General features: G+C 43.3%; 1 protein-coding gene across 4 annotated transcripts in view; it reads left to right on the top strand.

The window, feature by feature from the left end:
- The window catches only part of ARHGAP6 (Rho GTPase activating protein 6), an 807,277-nt gene that overhangs the window by 651,504 nt on the left and 136,939 nt on the right, over window positions 1–18,834 (top strand). The window contains exon 1 of one of the 4 annotated variants that reach the window (XM_073664710.1): window positions 18,053–18,494. The exons of the other annotated variants lie outside the window; for them this stretch is intronic. The gene's annotated coding sequence lies outside the window, so the exon portion shown is untranslated. Of the gene's footprint in view, window positions 1–18,052; window positions 18,495–18,834 lie in introns of those variants that run through there. 4 annotated transcript variants of the gene reach the window in all.

Genomic DNA, 18,834 nt, shown 5'->3' on the forward strand with positions numbered 1-18,834 from the left:
GAGGCGTTCATGTAATCAAACTGGAGGCGCAGGTGATAGCCAAGTACATCAAGAAAGGTACATTTCCATACTTGTATCAATGTTCTTTACTGCCATTAATAGTATCATTGCCCCCTTTTACAATTACATAAATCACTGGGCATTCACCGTCAAACATGTTAGTGCCAATGTAAACCTGCTGATGGGTATAATGATCACTGCAGGACTGGCAGAAACAAATACATTGTTGGCGCTGGAACAACAGGTTTGCTTGACGTTGACAGAGAGTCCGCAGTAGAGTTAACCCTTTAAGGGGTTGTCCGGTCCAAATCCATAAGTTTGCAGAAATTCTGTGTGACTGCAGATTCATGAATCCCCCCAGCGCATGCACTGTGAGCTGCAGGGACTCGCTGGTTTCTGAGTCGGGACCGGAGGGTATCTATGCATTGTGCATACTCCCTATCAGTGGGCATGGCCTCGCTTGCATATATTTGTATGGAGCGAGGCCACGCCTTCAAGTTGGCCACACCCATTGGACGGCCGCATCACTAGTTGGGGCGTGGTCTCGCTCCATACAGCTGTAGACGGGCTCTGGCTGGGAGTATGTTTAACTCCTACATACCCTCTGGTCCCAAATCAGAAAACGCGAATCCCCGCAGTGTACCCTTATTGATTTGGACTGCACAACCCCTTTACCATCCCAGTCAGCTCTCTCCTACCCATTGATTTCTATAAAGTAGTTAGCTGCTTACTGTCCACCCCCCCCCCCCCAAATCCCCCTTACCTTCTGAAGAGATGCAGTTATAACTACCAGGCCCACAGCTTTCAGAGCAGGTCTGCTAACCTCGGCTCTCTGCTCTTTGACTGTCCAAAGCTGTGTGCTTGTTCAGTTGTCCTGTTATATCCATGTCAAAATACAGTCATAGCAGTTAAAGCGCCAAAACAAATCACTAATGGCTGAATGTGTTATAGCAGAACTTATGCTGAGCTTTATAGTTCTACTATTGTTACAGTTCTACTATTCACCAGAACTGTCACTCAAGGAGAAGAGTCCACCATGCTAAATACCTGAAACTAAGGAGACTACATAGTACTAAGCTGCTCAAGACACAACTTGAAAATACCGCTTTAGCAAAGAAAACCTTATAGGATATCAGTGGTGGTCGAGGCATTTTTCCTTTATATTAGGTCATAGAATTCATTTCAGCAAGCATTATTTTAAGAGATCTTTCTTTTTCTGGGTGGTCTCATTACTTTTCGAGTTGTAACATCATTTGGCACCAAGAGCAATGTTACATGGACACCTCCTAGAGAGCTCATTGCAGGAGAAGATATCCTAGGAGAATTCAAGGAGATGCACATACAAATGAAAGTTTGAGTTTGTGAGAAAAAAATAACTTCGACATAAGCACGACTTTTATTCCTCCAGTGGGACATGGGAAAAATGACAGGTACATTTGAAAACAAAGGAAAATCAAACTGTACTTGTTTATTATGACTAGTGTTGAGCAAATTTGTTCGGGGTTCCAGCTTGTTCGCGCCAAAAAATCGGGTCCGCCCATGAACATCCCTGATTTGTCACGCAGATGTTATCTGCCGATTTTTTTTTTTTTTTGCGCGAACAAGCCAGAACCCCGAACACAAACGTGAATTTGAAATGCCGAACAAATTCGCTCAACACTAATTATGACTTCCCTCAACAACAAGTGGATGCATTGTACTGGTTACCTGGTGAAGAAAGAAGGGGGCTGGAGGCATGGGAACCTAGAAGGAAGCCCCACATGACCGGGATTGGCCAGGAGGGTGCAATTTTTAAATCCCAATGGTCGGGATTGGGTATAGGCTTGGAGGGACTGGCATTTGGATGGGGGTGGGGTAAAGGGGGGAAGAGGTATAATAGGGAAAAGTGCGGGAAAACGGGCAGTCCAGGGAAGAAGTCATTGAGAGAAGTTCTGGAGCACTGATCAAAAAAAAAAATATATATATATATATATTTTTACCTTTCTAATTGCTTGGACACTCTTCTCGCTATTATGGAGTCCGTGGAGTCCCTTATCGCCAGGCTGAGGGAGACTGCCAGATCCAGGCAAGGAGGGTGGCTTGAGGCCCAGCTGGCCGGACTTCTGGGGAATGCCGGAGAGGAAGAATCCCCGTCGGGTTTGGGAAGAAATGCCAGGAGGACGCGGCCCCCCGAGAGGCTTTCCCTGGAGATGGTTGGTACGGGCAGCAGGCGCAGGCTGCGGAGCCCCTCAGGGGACCCTGTGTCCGGGGAGCATGCCGGCGGAATCCCCTGCCGGCGTGCCCGCCGCGGCAGGAATCCGCCCAGCCGGTCTGCGGGCTCCCCCTGCATCGAGTCGCGGTCCGCGACTGAAGTTCCCCGGTTCATCGTGGTGCGGCCTCCCCCGTCGGCGCGCCGCAGTACTAGAGCCCAGGCCGCGCCGGAAGCAAGGCCCGGGCCGCAGACGCGTCATCCGGGGGGCGGGGCCTCACCGGAAATGGGGACTACGTCACTTCCGGCCCCGGAGACAGACGAAAGGGACGCACAGCCAATGAGCGGCGGGCGCAGGGACACACCCCCCGCTCCAAGATCCAGCGGCGATTCAAGACGCCGGTTATTCAAAAGAAAAAAGGGCGGCAATCCTGCAGCGGGGAACGGAGGGAACACCAGCGCGGCAGGCACACCTGGCGACGTTCCTGTCGGGGTGCCTGCCAGACAGACCAGAGGGCGCAGACAGCAGCGGAGCTACACGGGCAGGCAGCAACAATCCCAGGACCTGCTGCCTGGCTCAAGTTTCTCCAGGCAGAGGGATGGAGCGGCGGGCAGCAGCACGGAGTTGCCTGGCAGTTATCCACGGACCAACACGGATCGGGCTGGTGAGTCCGGGTCTAAAAATCGCGGAGGTGCACGGTCGGCGGTGAGGACTGGAGGACGAACGGCGGGGAGGTCGGCACGGGCTCGGGTCCCCCCTGGTGACGAGGAGGCCAGGGGCGCGGGCCTTGAGCAGCAGGGGTCGGTCGGACTGGATTATGGAGAAGAACAAGACGAACCAAGGACTCATCAGGACTCGGGGAGTACGGCTGGCGGGGACACAGCACCTGCGCAGCTTCGTGAGTATGCGTCTATGTATGGTTTGTCGCCCGCGGGGTCTGTAGCGGATGGGTTAGGTGATAGGCAGGTGTCTGGGCCCAGCAGGGAAAATGGTAGGGGAGGTAGTGGGTCAGATGTAAGCGGGTTTAGGGATTTGTTGGTTAGCATGTCGCGCATTTTGGCGAGAATAGACGGCGGGGGGGCCATTCAAAGGGGGTTGTCACCGGCGGGGGCTTGGCTACCTAGTCAACCGGCGTTGTTGCAGGTGGGGAGCGAGTCGGCCAGGTCGGCGGGGTGTACAGCTGGGACACCTTCTGGGGTGTCGGTGTGTGTGCAGACAGAAAAGGAAAATGCGGATAGTATAAAACTGGATGATAGGGCGAAAGGGGAGGTATACGTGTGCTTTGAGGGGCCATTGGGGGCGCATTTAAAAAAAGAGGTTAAAGAAAAAATTTGGCGGGACGAGTATGTCGAAATTTTTTCCCTTCTTCCGTTGGAAAAGTTTAACCTGGATAAGGGAAAAAAGGAAGACAGTAAAAAAGAGGAAGAAGAGAAGCGTAGGTGGAGGTTGATTCCACAGACGTTTGTCAATTGGTTGCAAGCTTTTGCAATAATGGCTAGCGTTATTGGAGAAAAAGCTCCTGATAATTGTTCGGGTTTGTTTTGCTACCTTGATGCTATTGGGGAGGCTCATAGGACTTACGGGGGTCAGGCATGGTTACGATATGACGAGCAATTTCGGCAGAGGAAGGCAGTCCGCCCTGAGATCAGATGGGATCAAAAGGACATTGGTTTGTGGCTGAAGGTTATGGCCCCAGTGAGGTATGGGCAGTCCTTTCACGGGAGCAGCAGTAGTGGTAACCAATCAGCAGGACAAGGGGGAGGTAACCAAGGGGCACAAAGCACTAAGAAGGAAGTGGGAACTTGCTGGCAATTTAATGACGGCCAATGCAAGTACGGGACCTCCTGTAAATTCAAACACGTGTGCTCCCATTGTAATGGAAGCTCACACGGAGCATCAAAATGCTTTAAGAAGGGTAAGGGAAAGCCGACAGTGGGTACCGGTCAAAGGGTTGACTCCGGTGAGGGTGCACGCGATGGCCCCCTTTCTAAGTAGGTATCCGGATCAGTTGAAGGCTAAGGTCATTTCGGATGGGTTTTTGGAAGGTTTTAGAATCCCTCCTCCTGAGCACGAGGTCCCCTTTTCACTAAAAAATTTGACGTCGGCTTCCCTTCATCCGGATGTGGTTAGCGTGAAGTTGGCTAAGGAGGTGGAATTGGGCAGGATGGCGGGACCGTTTCGGGTATTACCTAGCAGCAGGGTGATTATCTCCCAAAAAAGAGCTGAATAAGTTTCGTTTGATTCAGCATTTGTCGTACCCGAAGGGGCTCTCGGTGAATGATGGCATTGCACAGGAATTATGTTCAGTTGAATATACATCATTTGATGCGGCGGTGCGATGGGTACGGCGATATGGGTCAGGATCGTTGCTAGCCAAGACGGCTATCGAGTCGGCTTTTCGGTTGCTGCCAGTTCACCCGGATAGCATCCCGTTGTTAGGTTGTTTTTGGAATGGGGCATATTACATGGATAGGTGTTTGCCAATGGGTTGTGCAATTTCGTGTTCTTTGTTTGAAACGTTTAGTACCTTTTTGGAATGGGTGGTGAAGGACCTGGCATCAGTTAATTCAGTCATTCATTATTTGGATGATTTTTTGTTTATAGGCCCTCCGCAATCGTTATTGTGTAGGAATTTGTTAGGTACTATGGTGTGGGTAGCGGAGCATTTTGGCGTACCATTGGCAAAAGAAAAGACGGAAGGCCCTTGCACAATCCTAAGTTTTTTGGGCATTGTTATTGATACAGAAAGGATGGAGTGCCGGTTACCTGAAGATAAATTGTGTCTGCTCAAGCAGGAGGTCGATAGAGTCGGGAGGTTGCGCAAGGTGACCCTGAGGGAGCTACAATCGCTGTTGGGGCGCTTAAATGTTGCATGCAGGATTATGCCAATGGGCAGAATATTTTGTCGCAGGTTGTCGGGCGCCACAGCAGGAGTGCGTGGGGCTTATCATTTTATCCGCCTAAATAAGGAACACAAGGAGGACCTGAGGGTTTGGAAGTTGTTTTTGGAAAGCTATAATGGCAGGTCATTAATCCAGCAGGAGTTTGTAAGCAGTTTTGATTGTGAGATTTTTACAGATGCTGCGGGAGGTGCTGGATACGGGGCCTACTGGAAAGGGCGGCGGAGTGTTGGGGCATGGCCGATTGGGTGGACGGAGAGGGGACTTACGAGGAACCTGGCGTTTTTGGAATTGTTCCCTATTGTTGTTGCGGTTACTATTTGGGGGGAGTGTTTTGCCAACAGGAGAATTCGGTTTCATTGCGATAACATGGGAGTGGTGTCTGTCATCAACAGCTTGTCGGCCTCGTCCCCACCGGTTATTAGGCTGCTCAGGGAACTAGTTCTTTGTTGTCTCAATTTGAACGCTTGGATTACAGCGGTACATGTTCCAGGTGTACAAAATTCTATAGCAGATGCCTTATCTCGTTTTCAGTGGGACCGTTTTCGGGCGCTAGCACCAGAGGCAGGGGACGTGGGTCAAGAATGCCCTTCGCATTTGTGGCAACTGGTTATGGAGGAGCCGGACGGTTAATAAGGGAGTCCATTACGAGGCAGACCTGGGCATCATACGAGGCATCGTGGCGAGTATGGCAAAGTTGGATTCTGGAGTGGGGTGTGGTGGAAGGTGAAGGAGATAGAGAGATGGCGGTGTTGTTTCTTGTGGGAAGGGCAGCAGAGATTGGATGGTCTGTGTCAAAAGTTGGTAAATTTGTTGCAGGATTGGCATTCGGTTTTAGATTACAGGGGTTAAAAGATGTTACAAAATCGTTTTTAGTGAAGCAAGCACTTAGGGGCTTTAGGAGAGGAAGTAAAGTGTTAGATAAACGAAGACCGGTGACTTTTAGTATTTTAGAGCGGTTGGGTTTAGTGTTGGATAAGATCTGTTGTTCGGTTTTTGAAGCCACACTGTTTAGATTGGCTTTTTCATTGGCGTTCTTTGGCGCACTAAGATTAGGTGAGTTGGTGGCACCAAGTAGGAATAAGGTTGGGGGTTTGTTTGCTGAGGATGTGAGCTGTCGGAAAGGGGGCATCGAATTTTGGATTAGGAGGGCGAAGATGGATCAATTGGGCAGAGGCAAGCTAGTGGTATTGGGTGAGGTTAATGGATCTTTTATTTGTCCTAGGAGATGTTTAATGGCTTACTGGCAGGTTTGGTCGGGACGTAAGGGCCCATTATTGTGTCATAAAAACGGAGAGTTTTTGTCACGTTTTCAATTTATTGCAGTATTTAAAAAAGGGATCCGGGAGTTGGGCCTTAGTCCTGAGGTGTACGGGTCGCATTCTTTCAGAATCGGTGCGGCGTCAGAAGCGGACGGTTTGGGTTTAGGAAAGGATGTGATAAAACGCATCGGGAGGTGGAGTTCAGATCGTTATCTGTCCTATGTACGGCATTAGGTATGCGGAATGGTGGTTTTTATTTTGTCCAGAAGTGAATACCCCCCCTTTTTGGTTGTCTTATTGCAGGTGACGTCCCGTTATTAGTCTGGATTCTTGGACACTCTTTCGTTCATTGGGGGGCGCTGCGGGCGGATGTGAGGCCAAACGGTAGGCAACTGGGTTTTAGCAGAGAGCAAGTGGTGGTCCGGTGGCTGGGTTTTAGAGGGATGGTATGGAGAAGGGTGCTGCCTGAATTCCATAAGGTGGCTCGTTTGGACCGGGCGCCGGACATTTTGGTGGTGCATATGGGGGGGAATGATTTGGGGGTTCGGCCAGTTAGGGAATTGATGAGGGATATTCGAATTGATTTTTTAAGGTTATGGACATCTTTTCCTGGGGTGTTGACGGTTTGGTCTGACATTGTGCCGAGAAAAAATTGGAGGGAGGCCAGATCAGTGAAGGGCATTAATAGGGCACGAGTAAAGTTGAATAGAGCCATAGCAGCTTTTGTTGGTAGAAATGGGGGTGTAAGTGTTCGGCATCTTAATCTTGAGGCAGGGGTTGGTGATTTTTGGGCAAAGGATGGGGTGCACCTGAACGATATTGGGATTGATTTATGGGCATTATCTATACAGGAGGGGATTGAGAGGGCTTTGGCAGTGTTGGGGCGCTCACGAGCCTGAGGTGGTCAGGGCTGTTCGTTTGTGGCGGGGGGTGGGGTTCTTGGAGTTGGCACAGAAGTGTCGGTGGGAAAGTTATTGGAAATTTACAGGCAGTGGCTTGATTAACCGGGGTGATCTGGCATTTGGTTTTTGGGGCTCTGGACGGGGTTTTACCCTGGGAGCTGTTTGGTGCCCTTGAGCTGGTGATGGACGGCTGAGGGTAATACGGTGGTTCGATTTCAGTTTAGTTATGCCAGATCTAATTTTTAACTCCAAGAACCCTCCCTTCTTATTTATTTGAATAATAATGTTTATATGTTAATGTTGTTTGTTAATAAAATGGCCGCTGTGGCCAAATTTATCCAAAGAAATTACAGGTGCAGTGTTTTTATTTGTTAAGGTACTTGAGGTCGGTAAGATGGGGAGGGGTCTTACGGAACTATGGAACCCGGGTTGGCCGTACACGGTCATGTGCAAGCTATAATTCACATTTTATTCCAAAGTACAATGTCTTAGCCAAACTAATTTAATTGGCACAATAATTTAGGATTTTAGCCATGTGAACAATGTACTAGATGAGTCTAGAAAGGACCAGAGCAGTGTGCATATAGGGTAGTACCTTACCCCCTATTAGGGTCTTCACATCTACATCTGAACTTATACAACACTTTACTTCCAATGTAAAACTTAATTATCCGCTGCATTCTACTTATAATTAGAAATTCAATTCTAGGTGAGTCGTGATGAAAATCTTTTCAATCAAGAATACAATCCATATTTTATAACATCTTTTAACATCGACTGAATACAACCATGTCATCTAATTTTCAATTCAGATGAAATATAGATGGTAACAAAAGTGTCTTCTAATATTCAAAGAAGCTACGTTAAATAACCTCTTTCATTCTATTTTCTATTCACGTTGTATTTAATAGCAGACTGTGTTCCTGAATTGTAAAGAAGAACCACCACATCATTATTATTATCTGAGTCTGCCGTTATACTCTGCATTGTAGTAGGGTTCCAGGCGTCCGCATGCTGCAATCCTTTCTACACGACAAGCACATCTGGGTTTGATAACCAGTGAGAATTAATGGTTCAAAATTAACCCCTAAAGGATATTAGACCTTACATCTAATTAGTCCCCTGCTGCACTAGCGACTCGTAGGCACTGATAGGCTCACAGGGGGTGCCGTTTCTATTTTACCTGTCATACATTGATGTCGCCTGCTACTTCTTCGCATTTTAAAGAACTCCCCATCACCTATTGATAAAAAAAACCTTTTAACTGTTGGAAGAAGAAGATACTGTTGAGCAGCAGTGGCACCATGAAGGTCATAGCAATGCTAGAAATCAATGTAAGAGTCAAAACCATATCACTTGCAGTTAACTTTAGGTTGAAAGCCGTTAAAATGATCTTAACTGTTTTTTTTATATATCTTTAATGCTAAGTGTGACTCTATATTGTTTATTGTCATATATAAAAGTGGCTTCTAAAAGGTTTAGAGACTTATGCTTTTAAAAGATCACAAAGAAAACATCTACCTGATAATAAAAAGATTCCATTGACCAGTTCCAAGCATTTTTTCAATGCATGTGAAAGCCAGAGTTTTTTGCATTTTTGTAGAATTTTTTTCAGGCATATATAAAGCTTTTCGTTTAGTAGTGTTTGTAGCACTAGCCACACCACAGGACCTGGATATTAGACTTGTCTCTCTATGAGCCGTGATCTTACAAAACTACTAGCCTGTACTTTTTTCAACAACATGGTCTATTGCGACTTTGGGAAAAAGCATACTTCACAACACCATGGGGTCTCCCTGTAGAAAAGCGGCAGAAAATAATATTAAAGGGAATCTGTATGATGGTTTTTGGTATGTAATCTGAACACAGGAAGAGATAGAGGCTGAAACACAGATTTCAACGATGTATCACTTATCAAGCTGTTGTTTAGGTTTTATTACTAGGAGATTATCATTGCCAGGTCTGATGTGCACCAGACTGCTAGTCTGACTCCGCCCCATGATGTGATAAGCAGCTCACTCTCTATAGACTATGTACATAAAGAGCCTGATGTGGGCGGAGATAGGTCGTTGAGCTTTACTACGTGCTAAATGTAAAAACTCTTGATTGTGTCACAACTGTTGCACCCAGTAAACTCCATTATACATCGCTGGATTCCGGGTCTCGTTGCCTATATCATGCTGTTCTCAGATGAGGTAGCAGAAAACCTAATGACAGATTCCCTTTAAATCAGTAATAAAATAAAAAAGAAGGTGAGCAACACTAGTGTGCCTAGTGGGGTGCGCATATACTTGTGTTCACTCATCTAAAATATAGTAAACAGTAACCAGACGTGTGTAAATGGATGGCGCACACAGATATAACAGAAGAATATCACAAAATGTTATTGAATCACTACAAAATGTCTATAGAAAGATACATTTAATGTAAAACCAATTAAACATTACGCAAGGTCTGCAAAGTAATGTGAAACAGTTACACTCAACGATCCTATGCTTTTTGTCTAAGAACATTGTGCTCAGTTAACATGCTTATTCTTCAAATACTTATTAAAAATCATTTCATTATTAAAATAATGCGCAAGGTGCAAAACTCATAGTCCTGAATGTGAAGCAGTGATGAATCCAACATAGCAGCAGCAATATACAGAGAACAAGCAGCAGTGAGTACAAAATACAAAGTACCACCAAGAAAGAAATACCTATTCCAAAAAATAAACAAGTTTAAAAACAAAACATAGATTAAAGAATTCAGCACTCCGCTATGAAAATCAATTTAGATTATTTATTCATGTGCAATCCAAACCAGAAAGTAACACTTTGTATCCAATTTGGACCTTCTTCTGACCAAAACTGTGGCACGAAACAAGACAAAAATTACATAAGTAATGTAAAACAAATTAAAAATAAAGTATAAATCGACATAAGAGCTAAAGAAAAAAAACACCAATTTGTGGCATACCGAATCCCATATAGAAACCCAATAAATACAGTATACATACAGTTAGGTCCAGAAATATTTGGACAGAGACCGAATCTTCATAATTTGGGCTCTGTAGGCCACTATTTTTAATTTAAAATGAAACAACTGAGATGCAATTGAAGTGGAGACTTTAAGGTTAAATTAAAGGGGTTGAACAACAATATCCTTTGAAACATTTATGAATTCTAACTATTTTTCTACAAAACCTCCTCATTTCAGGGTCTCAAAAGTAATTGGACAAATTAACTTTACCATAAATAAAATGTTCATTTGTAATACTTTGTATAGAAACCTTTGTAAGCATTGACTGCCTGAAATCTGGAAGCCATGGACATCACCAAACGCTGGGTTTCCTCCTTTGAGATGTTTTGCTCCTATTAAAAATCAATAAAAACAAGTCTTCTTTTTATGGTAGACTTGAATACTGAAACACCTACTTTGTGGAGAGTGTTCTTAACTTAGGTGGATGTTGTGAAGGGGTTTTTCTTCTCCATGGAAAGGATTCTGCAATCATCCACCACTGTTGTCTTCTGATGACATCCAGACCTTTTTGAGTTCGCGAGCCCACCAGTGTACTTTTTTTTTGCAGAGTGTTGATTTGGACACTCCTAACATATCTTCCATCTCTCTGATGCATTTCTTATGATCTTTTTTTTACTTCTATTGAGTGTTCCTTTGACCAAATGTTGAGAATTCACAGCAACATCTTCTAAATGCAAATACCACACCTGGAATCAGCTCCAGACCTTTCACCTGCTTAATTGATGATGGATTAACGAGAGAATAGCCCATGCACTACATTTAAGAGATTTTGAGATAATTATCCAATTGCCATTAGTCCCCTTAGAAAGGGGCAGCTACATATTAAAAATCTGTAATTCCTAAACCCTTATTCCAATTAGGATGTGAATATCCTCACATTTAAGCTGAGAGTCTGCACTTTAAACCCACATTGATTTTATATCTGTATCTTGAATGTGTTTTGGTAAACAGCTAAAATGACAAAACTTGTGTCACTGTCGAAATATTTCTGGACCTATTTGTATATGTAAAAATATATATCTCACATAGCATACAACAAGTAAATGTGAGGGTATTAGAGGAGTAGGGGTCTCTATAAAAAGAGTTCATGCCACTAAAGGTTGCTAACAAACAGCCTTAATTGTTTTTCAAGAATCTACAGGATGAAAGAGAATAAATACATTCCAAATGACCTAACAACCACACAGGTTCACAGTCATACAGTTCAAAATATGCCTCTTCCCTAGATGGACAAATACCGTATTTTTCGGAATATAAGACGCACCGGACCATGAGACGCACCCCAAATTTTAAGGAGAAAAATAGGGGAAAAAATTGAATGCGTCAAATGAGGGTCTGCCTTAGAGTTCGCATTTAGCTTACCAGCAGGGAAGGGGCAAGCGGCGGGGTTATAGGAGATGCAACGATGCAGGGTGATGCTGCGAGTCCCATCCCAGGCTGGTAGAAGGGGGTGTTCGGCGGTGCGGAAGCTCTGCTGACAATTTGTGAGAGCCCGGAGCCCCCGCGCTTACATGGTTTCAATGTGACGGTCTTCGGGAAAATGGCCGCTGGAAGCGGCACTTGCGCAGATTGAGATCTCTGAAGCCAAGATCTCAGGAGACGAAATCTTGGTACCGAGATCTCAATCTGCACATGCGCTGCCTCCAGCGGTTGTTTTTCCAGAGAATACTGCATTGAAACCATGTAAGTGCAGGGGCTTTAGGCTGTCAAAAAAATGTCTGCGGAGCACCCGCACTGTCAAACACCCCCTTCCAGCAGCCTGGGATGGAACTCGCAGCGTCGAGCACCACTGAGCACCTGCCTGGGCTCGCAGCGTAGCCGTGCAGCATCGCGCCTCCGAACACGCACTCCTCCCAGCCCAGGGCCTGCTGTACCACCCGACTCCTGCCGCCGCTGCCACCCTCCCGGTAAGCTACATTTGGTCTATAAGATGCACCCCCATCCCCCCCCCCCAATCTGGGGGGGAAAGTGCATCTTATAATCCAATGTTGCCACATTTCTTTAGCTCAGTAGTGTTTCTCCTTGATACCAATGTGCATACGCTCTGACTCAATGTCTGACACCTGCTGCTATGGGGTCACAAATTTTCAACTTTAGGCATCTCGCCAGGGCCTCTTTGTAATGGGATGATGTGGCTCCAGGACCAGGTAACCCTCCAAGAGATCTTTCACAATTCTCTGTCTAGTATGGGGAGGTTCTGATCTACCACCTGCTTTGGACATTGGTTTTTAGGTTGGCCTACACCAGAAAAAATGACTGGAACCTTTTATCCAGTTAGCAAATGGGAATAGTGTGGAACCGATATCACTTGGTCACTTCTACTGCGCAAGCCTATAATACCAACCCCAATAGGCATGGCAATTAGGGAAGTTTCTCTCTGTTGTCAGTCACAAACAAAGGGACAACATGATGAGAAATGATAACACAAGGAGCCACCGCCATTACATTACACATATAAGATCTACAATCTGGTACCAGGCACTTGGTGGGCTCCTTTGATTTCTTCCATCGTGATTACATGGTGCATTAGCAGGTACTATACTTTAGACTTCTCATTGCTAGTTGTCACCTCTACATGCTTGGGGCCATGGTCTGGATGTGGTCTGTTGTGAACATTTCTTAAGTTTTATAAAATATTTGAATTTGATAAATGCTAAAAACTGACCCAGTAGCTGAGTTATCAAAAGCAAATACAGAAATCATTAGGGATAGGCTAGGTCAGGTGAAGTGGATTTCATTGTGATGTGGACAACTTCTTATGTCAAGTTCATTTGCTTCTTCTATCAGTATAAACCTTCTTGGCGTTACTGAAATGTGCTCCTGTTTTAATCCTGAAAAGTGCTAATCCCACCGTTGTGTTAATGATTTAAAATCTCTGAAGAATGATACTTCCAAATGAAAATAGCCATTGCCTTTATTCCCTCGTTATTTATTTGAAACTGCTTTTAAAGGAAGCGGACGGGAAGCTCCACAGGAACAGATATGAGCACTGCACTGTTATTTGGCAGCTGACTTGTACCCTTGTAATTAAAGCAGAGATGTTACAGACCTTTCCTGAAAAGGTTCACATGCAGTATAGCTTTTACTTATGGCTAACGTCTTCCCACTGTTAATCTTATGCTTTATTTTCATCATAAGTGTTATGAAATTTTAAAAAGGATTGGAAAAAGGGGTCTGTGTTTTTTTTTCTAAAAATAGCATTACTCTTGTTAATTGGGTTGTGTGTGGTTTTTCAGCTGAGCCCTATTCAAGTAAATAGGATTGAGCCATAATAACCAAGCACATTCAGTGGGCAACAGTGTTCTTTAAATAACTGATCCTCTGAGCCCTATTCAAGTAAATAGGATTGAGCCATAATAACCAAGCACATTCAGTGGGCAAGAGTGTTCTTTAAATAACTGATCCTCTGAGCCCTATTCAAGTAAATAGGATTGAGCCATAATAACCAAGCACATTCAGTGGGCAAGAGTGTTCTTTAAATAACTGATCCTCTGAGCCCTATTCAAGTAAATAGGATTGAGCCATAATAACCTAGCACATTCAGTGGGCAAGTGTTCTTTAAATAACTGATCCTCTTTTATGATTGTTAAGAAACCATTTGCTCAGGCTACACAGCAACTCGGTGTGTAGCAGCCAAAATCGATGTGCAACCCTAGCCTTAAATGGAATCTGTTAGCAGGTTTTTGCTATTTAATCTGAGAGCAGCATGATGTAGGGGCAGGGACCCTGATTCCAGTGATGTCACTTGCTGGTCTGCTTATTGTAGTTTCAATAAATTCAGTAATTAATCAGCATTACATTATCAGTAGAGGACTAGTTGTCTTGTGCCATGTAGTCCTTCTGCTTGGTGTATCTCCGCCCCCACCATTGATTGACAGCTTCCTCCTTATATAAGTGTACACAGAAAGCTGCCAATCAGTGGTGTGGGCGGGGGTATACAGAGTTCAGCATTTTAAAGAAATGGTAAATCTGCAGCAGAGAAAACAGTGATTTTATAAAAGCTACACCAAGCAGACCAGTAAGTGATACATTGCTGACATCAGGGTCTCTGCCTCTATGTCCTGCTGCTCCCAGTTTTCATATAAAAAACCTGGTGACAGATTCCCTTTAAGAATTATATATAGATCATTGTATCAGTATGGCGGTTACTAATACAATACTGCTATTCCATTTGATCTTTTTAGTTTCAAGAGAATGCCAAAAAAATAACAGAAGTTGCCTGCACTCTTCTAGGTTAAGCCTTACCTATCTTAGAGAGGACAATCACTGTGTAATATACAGTACTATGAGCTATGTATTACATATTCATTCACCATGGATGGAAAACGAAATCTCATGCAGACATAATGCCAGCTTTCAGGTTCTGAATTTAAGTTCATAGGGGGAATTCAAAAGGTTATTACACCAAAAGACGGGTGTCTAGAAGTCTCACATTTTGTTCAATGAGTGGATGTACCAATAATGTACAACTTTTAACATTTTATATTCCAGCTTGTTTAAAATTGGGTGTGACTTATCAGAGCAGCATGTCATGGATTGTTTATTTTACTCACTTATATAGCGCCATTAATTCCACAGCCCTTTACAGATATTATCAGCACTGTCCCCATCAGGGCTCACAATCTAGATTCCCTATCAGTATGTCTTTGGAGTGTGGGAGGAAACCCACACAAACACGGGGAGAACATACAAACTCCTTGCAGATGTTGTCCTTGGTGGGATTTGAAACCAGGACCCCAGCGCTGCAAGGCTGCAGTGCTAACCACTGAGCCACCGTGCTGCCCATTATGTGTTACTGGATATGTGTGCAGTCTAAAGTTTCACCTCATTTATTAGGAGGTGTGCACTTCTTAAAGGAGGTGTATCATCATAACGTGACCTATTATTTAAAGGAATCTGTCAGTAGGATCAGCCCTCTTAAACCATCTATATGGACATGTAGGTAATAGACAGTTGAATATAATGGTACCTTAAAATTAGAAATCTTGCAGTCTTATAAGTCTACTACCTTTTTTTAGAGAAAACTTTACAGAAGCCTCATTGTCATTACAGGCAGTATTCTGACAGTTATTACCTTTATACACAACTGATAACACAGGATCTACCATTCACAGCAGGTAATGTCACAGCTCACCCTGCTCCCCCTTCCTTCACATTGACTTTTGCACACTGTCACTAGATTGTTCAATACAAAAGATAGGCTCTGAAGCCTGTTACAGCTAGAGTACATGTGGATTTCCTGAAAGAACAGAAATTAGAAGTCTAGAATAGCCCTTGTGGCCAGTGTGAAGATTGCAAGATTTCAAGTTATTATAATACATATTGTAATATGTAAAATAAAAAAAAATTAGCACAATTAAATAAAATATACACTTGGCATAAAGTCTGATTTAAACAGTAGGTGATATGTTGATGACTTGTTCTCTTTAATGAGTTTGGCGCATCTTGCTCCAGCAGACTTTTGAGTGATATATGAAATGCCAGTGTTCATCAAGTACATTACTCGGCTTTAGTGTGTCCTGCCCATTAATGAACTATATGAACCAAGTCCTGGGCATAAACTTACTTTTGTTGCACCCTTGAAGTGGCTCCGCTGTATTATAGGTTTCTCCCTGATTTTGAGCATTTAGTGAATTATATGTAACTTTTCCATTTACTGTTCACGTTCTTGAAATGCTGTATATATTTACAAGAACCCCTCCTTTTTCTAATTAACAGGCCGTACTTTGCTACACTAACAGTGCAGAACACATATCGACAGCAAATGTTCCCAGCTAGTTGCTAAACTAGATTAAGTTAATCATAAAATGCAATAAAACTGGTTAGCTATGCTTATTGTTTGGAATTTATGGCCCACAACCAGGAAAATGGGACTATGCTTTGGATATTGATAATGATATACTGTATCAATTGACCTGTATATAGTATGTGGGACATTGCATGAATAAAATGTTAATTTTTATATAAAAATGCTTGTAGCTATGGACATACATATCAGTATTAATAAATACTTGTATTCTCCCTGAAATAAAAAAAATATGGAGCATTTTGTTTTTGAACTCTGAATTGTGTTACTCTTCCCGAAAAAGTTTTAATAAGTTGACAACTGGATGCTACCATTTCACTTGTCTATAAGGTCTGTGCCTTCACAGTCTTACACTGTCTAATCAGTACTAAAAGTGGCAGATTATGTAGGGAAACACCACTTTGACAAGGATGATGATAACACCCAGTCAAAAATGTATTTATAATATTCCAGGAAGTGTAACAGAGGAACACAGAGTTTTCAGAAAGTTCTTAAACAGGCATATAGGAGAGATGACTCTTTAATGGCTAAATACACTAATAATGTAAATGTCCATCAGATTATATAAGCAATGATTTCTAATGCAGAGCACAGCAGTCAAGATGAGTTTGTCATTATCTGCTGCTCCGCATAGGCAGAAGCCATCATTATAGCTCAGTATGATGTGAGTTTTGTCATCTTGGTCACTGCCTTTGAAGAGCGCAGCAGCCTATGACAAATTCATCTTGGCTGCTGCACTCTGCACAAACAGCAACCACTAAAATTAGGGCTAGAGGGGTTTAGAGTGGACCTGTCACCAATAAAGACATTATTAAATAGATCTCTTAGACTTTCTTTGAAAATCCAAGACAGGATTGCTTTACATTCCTGATATTATATTGAGAATTTTATGGGTGCAGCTAAAGACTGAGAGAACTCACGAGTCGAATTGTGTCTAGTCTCGCTATTAGTGTCACTTCTCTCTGCTGCTGAAATCTCACACTACTCAGTACAAGCTGCAGCTGTCCGTCAGGCTGGATGGGTGGAGACTAGATCCAATTTGACTCATGAGTTCTCTCAGTCTTTAGCTGCATCCATAAAATGCACAATTTAATATCAGGAATGTACAACGACCCTGGCTTGGATTATTCAAAGTAAGTTTAAGAGATCTATTTAATAATGTGTAAGTAGTGTCTTTTATTGAACTTTACTTTTCAAAAAGGATTAAAGCCATTCTAAAATGGAGTTTCAAAGTAAGTATACCAGCCTCACTGGGTCCAAGGATCTTTCTAATGGTGTGCACAGCTTGTATTGTAAGCAGAGTTCTGGTTTGACTTCTCATCCTAAGTCATGTGGCAAGGCTTGTTAAAGGCTCACTTTTGACTTTTAGGATTGCTGCTTCCAAAAGGTGGCGCTAAAGTTCCAGCCCTCTTTCTCTCCGAAGAGGCTGTTTGCACTGCTTGAATTGGTAATTCTACGAATTGTATTGAGAATCAAAAAAATGTGTATTTCTCCTTACTGAGATGCGGTTAACATGTCCCCCAGCACTGGACAGAGATTGTGACCATTCATATCAGTCCATGTCCCCAATAGGGCTCACAACCTATGTGAAAACTTTTCTCCTGAAGAAACCCTCATCCTAGAGTGCTCAATTTAGCGTATTTTAACCACTCGTAGTACAGGATACTGTTAGTCCTCAATTGTCAGTACAAGGCAGTTTTGGAGCCGCAAACATCTTCCTTAAGTTTAGGGATTTCTTTCTTTCCTGATCATATGGGGATCTCAATTGGAGATTGAGACTTTTCTTTGGTTACTGACAACTCCCTCTGCTCTACACCATGTTGCTCTCACATTGTTTATCTAGGAATCATTTGTTCAGAAGATAATTTATGAAGCCGCATTTCTGGGTGTAACTAGTTAAAGGTAAAAGAAACATTAAATGCTCAAAATAAAAGGGAAGAACCCCCGAGCCTTCCAACATTCTTTAGTCTATTCCTAATAAGGAAAGTTTGTACAGTTCCAGTCCGGCTAAGAGGCGCAGAGTCCCATGTACGGGATTCTCTCTAATTTCCTCCGTTTTTCCTTAAAATCTTCATTTTAGTGCTCTAAAGGTCAGCGTTTATTTTAATGGAATAGAGGAAGAATCCATTAGGAAAAGTTTCGATCTTCTGGTTCCAATAAGGATGGCTGAACGGAGGAAGCTGCAGTCAGCCGCAGATCTAATACTTTCCTAGTAGTGAATCTTGCCTCCCCGAAAGAAAACAAGACAGTATCCTGGGATTTATGACTCCAGATGGGCTTTTTTCCTCCTCGCATGTGGCATATTGGGAATGAAGACTTCACATGTGTATGTGGTTTTACCATTTCAGTTAAATCCCTTATTATGTGTGACAGCCATTCAGTGGAAAGAAGCAAACATGTTTAGTTGATGGGTAAGAGAATCATTTTTCTACCTTTTGATTCTTGCTTGATATGCTGGCTTTCATTGCACAATGGAGCTGTTTTCTGAGATAAGTCTGAACTATTAGCACAGCAGGAGCCATACACTGGGAGCAAACCTATATTATCAAATCAGAGAGGGGTGTTAAGAGGATTTTTATAGCTGGACTTTATCATTTGGAAGAAAAGCTGTGACAGGGTGTATATGTATAGATAGATGAATGGATTGATAGATATAGATAGATAGAGATAGATATATGGATAGATACATAGATATAAGATAGATATGGATAGATATATGGATAGATATGGATGGATAGATAGATATATGGA

This window comes from Phyllobates terribilis, unplaced genomic scaffold, assembly GCF_046119375.1.
Source record: "Phyllobates terribilis strain yellow unplaced genomic scaffold, ASM4611937v1 Scaffold_2__4_contigs__length_985480577, whole genome shotgun sequence".
Classification (NCBI taxonomy): Eukaryota; Metazoa; Chordata; class Amphibia; order Anura; family Dendrobatidae; genus Phyllobates; species Phyllobates terribilis.